Consider the following 13,179-nt stretch of genomic DNA (forward strand, 5'->3'; position numbering starts at 1 on the left):
ATGAAACATTGGCTTGATTCTGTGCAAGTCCTATTTCCCACAGTTGATTGGGGGACAGATTTTGCTCTGTATGGATAGAATGTTCATTCCATGCATCAGTGAATGTATCTAGATCTCTGTAATTGTGACAAGAGTCTCTCTAAAAGCAGTCTTGACACTGCCTGTGAATATAAATGAAATACTGAGTAAAACGATCAATATAAATTAAATCAATCAGTAAAATATCTGCACCTAAACCGATATCCTCAAAACTGGCATAATTCACAAAACAAACATCTCAACTTTCACCCACTAACAAAACATTTATGGCTAATTACCTGAGATTGTCCAGCATTTGCCTGCTGACCCATCTTCACACACCTGCCACAGCAGCCACGAGTCGCATTGGAGTGAAGTCAACTCCCCCTTGAACTGATTGGCTAGAGGAGCCGCTGTCAATCTAGAACTAGTGGCCCAATGGTGACGCTGAAGCCCGCCCTGGTTTACATGAAACTCTAACTGCACCATTTAGAAACGCAAGAGCAGAATGTGAAATCAAGAGCGAAGGAGAAAAGACCATAACCACACAAAAAAAATAACATATAAGAAGGAAACCTGATTTTGTTTGCAATTTGGAATTTTTTTAATTCATGTTTCAGTTTTGTGCAATATAATTTTAAATGTGTTTACATTTTGGATTCACGCTTAGGCTATTATTTTTCGATCCATGACCGCGTTGTTTGTTATTTAAAAAATTGCATTTGTTTTTCGGTTTTGTGCGTTATTATTTTACACGTGTTTTTACATTTTTGATTTATGCTTATTATTTTTCGATCTGTGACTGTAATACATTTGACGGGATTCTGATCCCATATTTGTCGCTTGGTGACGGCGTGTGGCGCAACTGTGGTCTGATTGCAGTTCGCCGCACTGGCCGGCAGGGGGCAGAGTTACCGGATATCACACTGCACCTGCAGCATCCCTGATCAGAAAGAGAGAGAGAGAGAGAGAGAGAGAGAGAGAGAGAGAGAGAGAGAGAGAGAGAGAGGTGAGCACAAGAGAGAGATGCTTCACTCAAAGCATCGCGCCGAAGCGAGATCGTGCAGTCAGCGGGTCTGCTGTGGGAGAGAGAGGGCGGTGAGCGGGCTGAATGAGGGCGGACTGAACCTGTGGCTCTCTAAGGTGAGTGTTCATACACGGAATTATGGGCTTTTGTGACTTGTGATGGAGAAACATGTACGGCTGAGCTGATGCTATTTTGCTGTTCAAGCGCATTAAATAGACAAACATTAATAAAAAATGTGATGGCAGATTCCAGACTGACTTTTTTTTTTTTGCATATTGCAACTTTTAAATATGTATTTGCATTATTGTATTTCCTATTATAGACACATTTATAAATATTTTGAAATATTGTAATAATCTACTAGACTTAGATATGCTGTTTTTATATTTTTACATTTTTATTTCTGCTGTAATTTTCCACATTAGTTGTGATGTAGCATCCCAGCTTATGATAGATAGATAGATAGATAGATAGATAGATAGATAGATAGATAGATAGATAGATAGATAGATAGAGAACATGCATGCACAGACACGTTCCTACTGTCAAGTGGCGAGATAAGAAAGTATAAACATCCCCTCAAAGCTCTAAACTCGATGTACATACATGCTTTAATATGATGAGATCAAGATGTAAACATCCCTCTAAATGGTCTAGATGAAAGCCGCTGCTGTCTATGGGATGTATCAAAATAAGGCAGAGCCTCCGGCGCAGCTAAGAACTGACTTGCTTAGCCTGGAAATGAACTTGACTATCAGTGCATGCCGGCATCTGCTCCTATAGGAATAAATGTTTTTGTATAATAAAGTTTTACTTACAGAAACCCCTTAAATTAATTTTTATGGCCCTTTTTTGGCAGATAGAGCAAAAATAGGAAGTAGAGGGAGGGAACGTGTGAAGAACCCTGTCAAGGTTACAGCATCACAAACACACATCTGATAAAAGCTGAAGTTTGTCTCGAGGGGTTAATAGACGTGTTGAACTGTAAAGGAGGTTTGATGTAAGGGAAATGGGTGGAGAAGAATAATGAGGTGTTTTTATAAATTATTCCAATTGTCGATTAGGCTTTCCCTCCCAAACAGAATTGTGATCCACTTGTCAGTTAATATAGATGGACAGGAATCCAAGTGAGAGTTCTAGTTGTCTGTTGAAATGGGAAGCCGGTGATTATTGACATATTAAGCTTTGAGTCTAACAATAAACAGCTTGTGAGTGTGACCTGTCTGTTACCTCTGGAAAACGTCTCTACTGGGATGTTTTTCCTGCCATCAATGTGAATCCTTCGCTCTACTTTTACAAATCCTCCGGTAACACAGCAGAACGTCTGTTCCTGTCCTCTGGGTGTGGATCACAGATTTACAATAGTTCTAACCCGCTGAGAACATCTCACTTTCCACACTTTACCTGTCCTAAATCCCCCTCTCCTGCAGAGAAGTCTAATAAAGTACCCTGCTCTCTGTCTCCTCGGCCTGTCTTCATCTGGCAGCTCTCAGACGCACGGGAAGGCTCTGATCTTTCAACTGGATCAGTCTATCCTCCCCCTGCGCTACTATTTGGGTTTCTACCATGGTTTTAATTTATTTAGTATAGTCAAACATGCATGATTTGAGCTCTGCTTTTGTAATGCAAAGTGAGTCAGGAAGCTGTAGTGTTGCTTTTTTTGCCTGGGATTGATTTCTAAATGTGACCTACATGAGATGATGAATGTTCTTGAGTCTGAGAGGAAGTGGTGTCTGAAGCATTAGTACTTTATACTGTATGTGTTTGTTCTGCTATCATCACCAGTTGTCTAGTTCCTCTTTAATAATCCTCTAGAAACTCATTGTTCTTCATCCTCACATGGTAGTTATTAAATTAGGTGTTTTAACATGTATCTGTTTGTTCAGGCATAGATAAAATAAATTTATAGCCAATATTTAGCTATTTAAGATTTTGCTGATTAGTACAAATGTTAGCTTTTCTTTCTGTGAGTTCTACAGAAAAAAACTATCTACTGTTTTTGTCAATTCATAGTGCACAATTTTTGTAAATATGTCAAAGATTATATCACAGCTGGTTTGATTTAATTGCATTAGCCTAAGTCGCATAAACCCATGTCCTCATTAACCCTAAAAAATGTTTTGACCAATATATATATATATATATATATATATATATATATATATATATATATATATATATATATATATATATATATATATATATATATATATTGTTTTTTTGTTTTTTTTGTTTGTTGTTGTTCAAAACTTGGTGACTTTTTCAGATATGCAATCTGAAAAAAAATAATAATAATAATAAAAAATAAATAAATAAAATAAAATAAATAAATATGCTGAATAAATAAAACATTCAGAATGAAAATGAATGGGAGTCTATGACTTTATGCACTGCTGCAAAAATAAAGCTTAATAATCTTTAAATATATATACCAAACTTTGACAATAATAGTGGGATTTTATGTAATGTCCACAGTAATGAAGTTCCAAAATTTATGTATTTGCTGTAATAAAAAAAGGTACTCATAAATAAGATCTAAATGACCTCAATCTCTTAAGAAGTGCATGATTTTATTACTTCTACTAGTTAAGTTTTTAAGTATTGTTATCAGCCTTGGTTTGTTACTAATAGAGATAATTCTATTGAATGTGTAAGTGTAGCTTCAAAAGGAGTAGTAAGCCATACGGGTAGAAATCCTAAGATATTGTAAGACTTTTTCTAGTCAGATTACAAGGCCTGTAATGAAACATCAGCCAATAACAGTCTTTTTCTGATGCTTAGCCTGTGCCTAAAGGTTTTTTGTGATTAAGGCCTTTCAATTAATGGTTAATAAGTCACGCTAACGTTAGTTATCTCATCAAACAACTACATACACTGCTTACCAGTCATATGGAGAAAAGCATCATCATCCATTCCTTGCCTCAAACGCGAGGCTTTATTATTTTAATTTCATGAAAAATGTAATGGTGTTGTTTTGTATTTTATGTAACTTAAAACTCTCAGTGTGGTTTGTAAACCAATTTGATGCATTGCATTGCCTACAGCGAAACTGGCTCGCTTGACTCTATGAAAAATGACTCCTATGGAGTGTGCTCCCAGACACCACGCTCTCATTTGCATGTGATGTGTCATTAAGGACTGGATATGAAATGAAAAAAAATAAAAATTGAAGCGATTTGAAGAGCTTGGGACCTTCTCTGTTTATCTCTGCAGAATCTCATGGCCTTTCATCTTTAAAAGCCTGGCAAGGACCGATGCGGGAAGCCGCTCTGTAATCTCCAAAAATGTCCCGATGAGTGGGCAGGACTGGAGCACTTACTCTTGAGTCTTGAAATCTGAGGGTTAGAATCACTTTAACATTCGAATACACATTATACACAAAGGGGGACCTCTAAATTCAACAGTTTTCAACGTTGATAATTACATATAGCATAGCGCATAGACAAAATGTTTATCCTCAGTTGACTTGATTATGTGCTTATGTAGCACTCAGTTCTGTTCATTGAGGAGTATTATGACTGTGTAGGTTGTTTTTGTGTTTAGACAGGTGCTTAGTGTATAATCTATAAGTCAAGAGTGCTTTGTTTGTCCGAGCCTTTTCATAGACGGATTCATGTATATTTGTCGTCTATGCAGAGTAAAGCCTGCATGTCATTTCTCACTGAGGTTATTATTCATTTTCTGTTCGAAAGAAAATTGAGACTAGCCCATAAGTGCTGACTGAAAGCTTCCGGTATTTTCCCAGGGGCGCTTCGGTAATGGCAACCCACGGCTCACCTCACTTCCTCTCTCCACAGTGACCTTGATAGCTCAGCTGCACGTCAAACCATCAACCCAGCCGCTCACTCCTATTTGCTTGTGCTACATCCATTCGACATGTTCTTCGAGCGCGGCGTGGAGAATGAACTTAGTCAGTGCTGGAAAATCTGTTTTATTATATAAAACAGCAGGTCAGTTCAGGGTTGTGGAACATTTTTTTACCCCCTGAGGAGCTAGATACTCCTAGTCCACCTCACAGTAGCATCACCCTATGGTTTCTTATGCCCTGAAGTATTTATAAGAATCCCACTCTTCCTCCCTCGCCCTCTTTCACACGATCACACCATCACGGATGGCTTTAAATGAATAGTTATTGAAAAAATTATAAATTTTTTTGATCATTATATTCTCACTGTCATGTCATTTTGAACCCATATTATGCTATTTTTAGTGGGACAAATATTATATATATATATATATATATATATATATATATATATATATTCTTTTTAATAATTCTTCTCTATTTTGTCTTAGAATGTCAGCTTTTGATAAATAAATATATATATATATAGTACAGACCAAAAGTTTGGACACCTTCTCATTCAAAGAGTTTTCTTTATTTTCATGACTATGAAAATTGTAGAGTCACACTGAAGGCATCAAGGGCTATTTGACCAAGAAGGAGAGTGATGGGGTGCTGCATCAGATGACCTGGCCTCCACAGTCACCGGACCTGAACCCAATCGAGATGGTTTAGGGGTGAGCTGGACCGCAGACAGAAGGCAAAAGGGCCAACAAGTGCTAAACATCTCACGGGGAACTCCTTCAAGACTGTTGGAAGACCATTTCAGGTGACTACCTCTTGAAGCTCATCAAGAGAATGCCAAGAGTGTGCAAAGCAGTAATCAAAGCAAAAGGTGGCTACTTTGAAGAACCTAGAATATGATATATTTTCAGTTGTTTCACACTTTTTTGTTATGTATATAATTCCATATATAATTCCACATGTGTTAATTCATAGTTTTGATGCCTTCAGTGTGAATCATAGTCATGAAAATAAAGAAAACTCTTTGAATGAGGTGTGTCCAAACTTTTGGTCTGTACTGTATATATATATATATATATATATATATATATATATAAATATATATATACAAACAAGTTTAAGGTAAGATTAAAAATAATTATAATATTTATTTGACAATTAAGACATTTACAATGTTAAAAATAGTTTTTCTTTCAAATAAATGCTTCAAACTTTCTATTAATCAAAGAATTCAGAAAAAAATGTCACAGTTTCCAAAAAAATAGAGCATAATAAGAAGAACCATTATTAAAAACTGAACACAACTAATAACTGATGATAACCGAACAACAAATCCGTACATTAATTACAGCCTCTCTGCCTAGCGTCTGAATAGGAAGCTGCATCTCTCAGTCTCATTAATCACGTCACTGTAATTCTTCGGCCTATTGTCATGGTCCAGGTGTCAGTGTGGTAATGAAAAACTCTGACCACAGACACACTCATCTAAAACCAGTTCTGCTCATATTAAAGCCTGCCTTTGTCAAAGTAACAAGTGTGGAAAACCTGATGCAAAAATGCTGATTTATGGGAGATTGTGATTGATTGGTCTCTATTGATGGTGAATCAGAGGTTAAAGGTGCAAACTGAGAAGTTAAAGAGAGGTGGATTTCTCTTGTTATAGGTGCATCTGATGGCCAGAACATCACATTCCTTCATAGTTTCTTTTGGACACGGAAGAGAAGATGAGAAAGGACGCAGTGTTTTTGTGTGTGTGTGTGTGTGTGTGTGTGTGTGTGTTCGTGTGCGTGCGTATGAGGTGGGGTTTCTGCAGTATCCTGTCACTCCTCCCCTTCACGCTGTTTCGCGCGATGCTTTGTATGTGTACTCAACCATGCCTTTCTGTTTACAAGGCTGACGCGTGATGGAGAGAACGAGAAAGAGTCAAAGAAAGACACTAAAGCTTGCTTTCACCTTTGAAAGAGGAGAAAGAAACCAAGAGAGGAGCATAAATGACAGATGACATATGACATAAGTGAAAGATGACATAAGTGACAGAGAAAATGAATCAAAATTTCCTCACTAGATGTAGTGGTTGTCCTAAAATGAAATGAACTTTGTGGCTGACTATACCTAATGAAAGCAAGACACTATAATGACAGTGGAATAATCCTGATAAATCTGTGCAGATATTGGCTCAGACCTGCTGCCAACCCCCTTTTCCTCCCTCGGTGACTCTCTAGACGCTCTGCAGAATATTTTAACCCTTTCAGGCAATCTGTTTTACATTCCACCTGTGCCGAGGGAGGGATAAGACTCTTCCCATCCTCCTAGGACAGAGTCAGGGACCTTTGTCTAGTGATTACTGTTTCAAATAGCTATCAAAGAAGATGTATAATCTCACACCTCATTACTGCAACCATTGTTCTTAATAGAACATGTGTATATGCTGTTTTTGTGATGACATAGAATGTTTTCGGACCTAATATAAGGTGTGAAATAAAGATTTTAGCATCATGAAGATACAGGATTAGTTTTACAAGCAGTCGTTATCGTTATTGTAGCTTCAATAATATACTATATTTAAGGTCCACACAATCATAAATAACATGGAAATATCAGGGAATTAAACTGTGAAATTTAACATTGTTAAATGATCACAAATCTGATAATCCAATAATAATAACAACATGATTTTATGTATATATTTCTTTTATTTTCATTAATTTCAAGAATGTATGTATGGATTTATACCATTTATTTTAATACATTTTTAATTGGAATATTTGATAGAGAAATGTACACATAAATATTTGATATTTTGTTATTTTATTCCTTTATATGATTATTATTATAGGTTTTTGTACAGCATTTATTCATCTTTGAAAATTTTAATGTATGTATATGCTATTGCTCCTTGTTAGTTCAACTTTTTTCAAAATGCAAATTCAAAATAAACATATTTACATGAAAATAAAATAAAATACCAGTAATAATGATCTGCTTGAAAAATGCACCCTGCCTTTAACCATAACAAAATATAGAAAATATTTAACAATTGTCTTTGAGATCGGATTACTCTTTATAGAGTCTATATTTTTTATAGGAGTCTCTATTGCATTGCAGTATGTGATCAGAGGACCTCGACTGACAGATGTGTGTGTGTGTGTGTGTGTGTGTGTCTGCTGGGATAGAGGAATTAACATTAGGACAAAGATACAGCACTTGTGGCAGCGATGCACAGATGCAGTCGCCTTGTGTTGGGATTAAAAAAAATGCATGCTTGTGTATTTGTGTGTAGAACTCTCTCTATATGCAGTCTAGACAAAGAGCCGACCCTGTTCACCCTGTGACAGAGAGAGAGAGAGTGAGTGAGTGCATTGCTTGGTCGGGGAGTAAAAAAAATGCAGAGGTGGTGAGGGGAAGAGAGAGAGAGAGAAAAGGAGGTAGAGAAAGAGAGGATATTGGGGGAAGGGTTCCACTCTTTCTTTGTTCCATTTTTCATGAAAACCCCATTGTGTGCAGGGAGCCCTGTCCCATCCTGTCCTGTCCTGTACTGGGAGATTGCAGGATTAATTACTGTTTCAGCTTTTTTTAGAAAGAGAGGAGAGGGTTGAGGAGGGGAGATAGTGGGGTTCATTTCAAGCCCCAAAAGGATCAGCACAGTTCAATAACTGCAACATTTTACATAGGTATTACAAAGTCCATTCCTCTGAAACACCAATGATTTTTGAAATCAACACCCAAACAAACAATTTTGTGAATATTTGCTAGGTGTGTGTTCTAAAAAAATGTGGTGTTTGTAGGGGCAGTCATGGCATAATGGTTAGAGAGTCAGGCTTGTGACCCAAAGGTTGCGGGTTCGAGTCTTGTTACCGGCAGGGATTGTAGGTGTGTGGAGTGAATGACCAGCACTCTCTTACCACAACTGAGGTGAGACCCTTGAGCAAGGCACCAAACCCCCAACTGCTCCCTGGGCGAGCACTGCAGCAAAAAATGCTATGTGTGTGTTTGTTTGTTCACTACTCACTGCCGTGTGTGTGCAGTTGGATGGGTTAGATGCAGAGCACAAATTCTGAATATAGGAGTACATGTCACTTTCACATAGTCCTGGCAAAGCGACAGCAACACAACACTATTGTAGCCAATCAAGAATAGGGGGGCGTAAACACTACCTAGACATCAGGAAAGCCTGAAAATGGACACATTTGTTGCCTTATGTTTGCCAAACACATGAGTAACATTGGTTTTGCTTTGTTTAACAGAACCAAGATATGTTGTTGTTGACTTCATCTTACAGTTGGTTTTGACTTTTGTTGACATAGGGTTTGAACATAAATGTTAAATGCTGAAAATCAACCAACTCCTTTTATTTTTCATCCCCATAAAAACATCATAATCAGTGTCTCATAACAAGCTGTTTGCAGAATCTGAACAATGTAACATTACATTTTACAAGCCCCACCCACCACTGTTGACGGACACTGCTGTATCAGCAAAGTGAGCTTCACACTACAGAAGTTATTCAGTCAAGAGCAGTGAGTGATAAAAAAAAAAAAATAATAATAATATATATATATTGTATGGCTCATATTAACAGCATAGACAGAAGTAGGTACTGTATATTATAATGCTATTATGTAATCACTGCACATCTATATATAAACATGCGATTTCCTTACTTAAAATTTACTTAAAACATTTAATGAATTGTTTAAATGTAAGAGTCCTAATATTTATTATTAAATTGAAGATATAATGTGTACAATATGATTGTTTACTGAGAGGCAAAGACTATGTTTGTGTGAATTTGTTGGCCATATTTGTGCGTGATGTGTTTGTTAATGTGCTAGTGTGTGTGTGTGCGCAAAGTCTCAGGTTAAATGTCGTTTTATCACTGTGAGGTGTGTATGGGGTGGTAATTGTTTGGTCAATGTGTTGGTTTGCGCTGTAAGTGTGTTTATATGTGTGTGTGCTTGACTTCCTGCTCTGTCAAATGTCAATCACACCAAGTGTTTGTGTGTGAACCAGCTGCAATGCAATTAAGCACGGAGTGCTGGCGTGATAAGCTGCCGCAAGCTTGTGTGTGATGTGTGAGTGACGTCTGAGCATGTGTGTGTGTGTGTGTGTGTGTGTTTTATCAAGCATGCAGGCATAATTGCTTCAGGATGGAAACATAAACATGCTGTATATTGGTTGACTCTTGAAGAATTTACGTGTAATTAAATGTAGTGATATGTCTGTACGTCAGTTTCTCATCAATGTCTCTGCATTATGCGTGTAGCCACAGGAAATATGCTATTGTGACTTTTATTCTGCTATCTTTATGTGTTTCTTGCTGTCAGATGTTTGGCAGGATGTAGGGGGATGAAGATAGGGAAGATTTAGAGATATACAGAATAAAGTCAGTAGGTATAAGCTCAATAGTAGTCTTTCAGTCATTTGGTCGGTTTTTAAGTGGGGTTTGTTCACTGTGTCTCAGCATGTATCATTCAGTTTATTCTGTTCGTTGTGTTTGGTGATATTGTATGTCAATTGTGGCCTCAAAAATTTCAAGGGCTTTTCAAGAGCTTTGCCAGAGCTGTGCACTGTTTGTGGTTTCTGTTGAGAAAGCTGCTTAAATCAGCCTACATTGGTTTTAGCTGGTCTCCAAATCTGGCCAAGCTGAGTATTCCATAAACCTAAACCAGCAATTCAAACCAAATTAAATAATACTTTGATGGTCATATTAATTGTAATGTAAAATGTACAATAGTCATATATACAATAGTGTGTATTATTAATATTATTTTAATATTATTATAATTTAAAATAAAGGTTTTCTATTTTAATACATTTTAAAATGTAATATATTCCTGTGATGTAAACCTGACATTTTTCCATCATTACTCCAGTCTTCAGTGTAACATGATCCTTCAGAAATCATTAAATATGCTGATTTTTGTGACATTTCTTATTATAAATGCTGAAAACGGTATTATTTTTTTTAATGAAGACAATTTTTTTAATAGATGAATAGAAATAACAGCAATTAGTTGTTTTCTTGTTTGCATCCAGTTGAATATCATTTGAAAGCCCATTTGTTAATATACTTAATATGGGAAGTATGGAAAGATGTAATATTTTGCTATGAAAAAGAGAGTAAGAGACTCTATATACCCTTAAGAATTGTGATTGACAAGCTTATAAGAACATTCTTCTCTTGAACTTTATTACAATCTCTTTTATATCTCATTCACATCATTACTGTCAAAATACAGCCTCCTAAGATACCATTTAAGACATTTACACTGCATGTCACACATCTCATCAGCCTTTGGTTAGCCTGAAATGACAAAGGTGGTAGCTAAGTGGATTTCCTCAGACCTATGTTGTTATGGAGGGTGCGGGGGTGTTCAAAGAGGGGTAATGATTCTCCCGTCTTCTGCATATCTGCTCATTATTCACATCTCTTCCTCAGTCCGCAGGATCTGTTTATTCTGCTGAAATCTTATTTGAGAGTCACAGAGTAATAACTCTGTCTATTTTCCTCAGAATCTCCTGACCTTCTGATAAATGGATCGGAGATTATGCATCTGACAAATGGATTTACATGTGACATAATTAGGATGGATTTGGTGGCAGGGGTGCAGTAGGCAGTTGGCTCGTAACCCTCAGCAGGAGGGATTCATTTAGAAGCTGAAGACAGAAATCTTGTTAGAGACAATGGGAGGGATTGTTTTTTTTTTTTTTTTATTCTACCACCGCAATATGACTGTTCCCCAAATCTGAGCGGCACAAGAAGCTAATGAGGAGTGTGGGATGTGTTTTGCTCTCAGTTGTGCAGATACCTGTGGAGATTTGAATGAACAACATGCCTCCAAGCTCTCAAGTTCCACCTGTGTGTTTTGTAGTAGGAGAAAAGGGTAGAAGAAAGTATTAAAGAGAGCAATAAAGAAGCAGAATAGGATCGAGGCGTATTCAAATCAGTATTTCCCATATGTGCACCACAGCTCGACATATAAATCTCCACTGCACTGGCGTATCAACATGCAACTAAACAGCGCAAGAGAGGTTTAAGGAAACAGTAGCGACACCTGTTAGCCCTGGAGAACTGGGGCAATACTGCTTGCATTTGTGCTGAATGTAGCCCAAAACGATGAGTCCACCTAGCCGCACTGCAGGTGCTGAAGCTGCTTTTAGTTCTGTTCCCAAGACCTGTCTCTATCTGATCCCTCTCTGCATCTCCATACTGCACTGGTTTAGCACAAGAAACACTGATATTATACAACTCACAAACCTGCAGTAAACAAATTCACATTTAAGGTGGGAATCTGGGTCAATTAGTGGGAAATCTGCAGGGGTTTCTGCAGTTTTGGGGCACCACTACAAATTTTCAGCATCAGACGCACACCCACCCAGATCGCCCACAATCAGATCAGTGTTTTTTCCCAAAACCATTGTTAGTCTGCTATGTTCCATAGTTACCAACATAGTTCATTGTTCATATGGCATGACTACAAAAAAATCCTTCTGAAACCTTTATATTTAACAGTGAAAAGAATGTTTTTTTTTCCATAGATTTTTTTTCCATAGATATTAAACGTTCTTCATAGAACCATCAATGCCAATAAAAAAATTATTTAAGAGTTTATTATTTGGAGCAAGAATCTGACATTAGTTTGTGCTCTAATTATTTAGCAAAAGTTTTAACTCAACCTCTTGCTTGACAACGTCATTTAATAACAGTGAATGATTTCAATGATGGTTGAGTGACAAAATTACTATATTTTTGTTGTTTGTTTGTTTTTTTTGGGGGGGGGGGTTCTTCAGTAACATACTATGGTAGTTAAACTGCAAGTTATATTGTTATATGGAAAACATTTTAATGGCTTCAAATATACTTTTTTTGCAGTGCTGTTACTTTCCAAGAAATTCTTCAAAAAACTCAAATTCAAAAAAGACATCAGCTCTATAGCAGTTTGCCTGAGCATTAGAATTCAATCACATGGCTTTCCCAACTAATTTGTGTGTGTGTCCTGTGAGCGGCATATTATTCTTCTACACGGTCAAGATATAAGAAGTGTGCAGCCGTGCACACGTGTAGCTTAGAGGGAACATATGCTTCATATTACTCATTCTAATTGGGCTAGAAAAAGTAAATGTTGATCCAGGCACTAGAAAGTGTGTAAGATGTCCAGAACTCCTAGATTTTGCACCAATTTATCCCTTAGTATCAGTGTCACCTGGTTATACTCTGCAAAAAAGTTTTATATGTAGAATCATGAACAGAGATTTTTTGCTTTTCATATGATCAGTTGTCCCAAAATTGAATTTCCTTACAGCAATATGCCATTTCTCACCTCAG

At 36.9% G+C, this 13,179-nt stretch overlaps 1 protein-coding gene across 2 annotated transcripts in view; it reads left to right on the top strand.

Annotated features, from left to right (window-relative positions):
* The first annotated feature begins 1,041 nt into the window (after positions 1-1,041).
* Positions 1,042-13,179, top strand: part of LOC132132726 (microtubule-associated tumor suppressor candidate 2-like) — a 68,250-nt gene continuing 56,112 nt past the window's right edge. For both annotated transcript variants that reach the window (XM_059545224.1, XM_059545225.1), the window contains exon 1: positions 1,042-1,161. The gene's annotated coding sequence lies outside the window, so the exon portion shown is untranslated. The remainder of the gene's footprint in view (positions 1,162-13,179) is intronic.

Source organism: Carassius carassius, chromosome 49, assembly GCF_963082965.1.
Source record: "Carassius carassius chromosome 49, fCarCar2.1, whole genome shotgun sequence".
Taxonomy (NCBI): domain Eukaryota; kingdom Metazoa; phylum Chordata; class Actinopteri; order Cypriniformes; family Cyprinidae; genus Carassius; species Carassius carassius.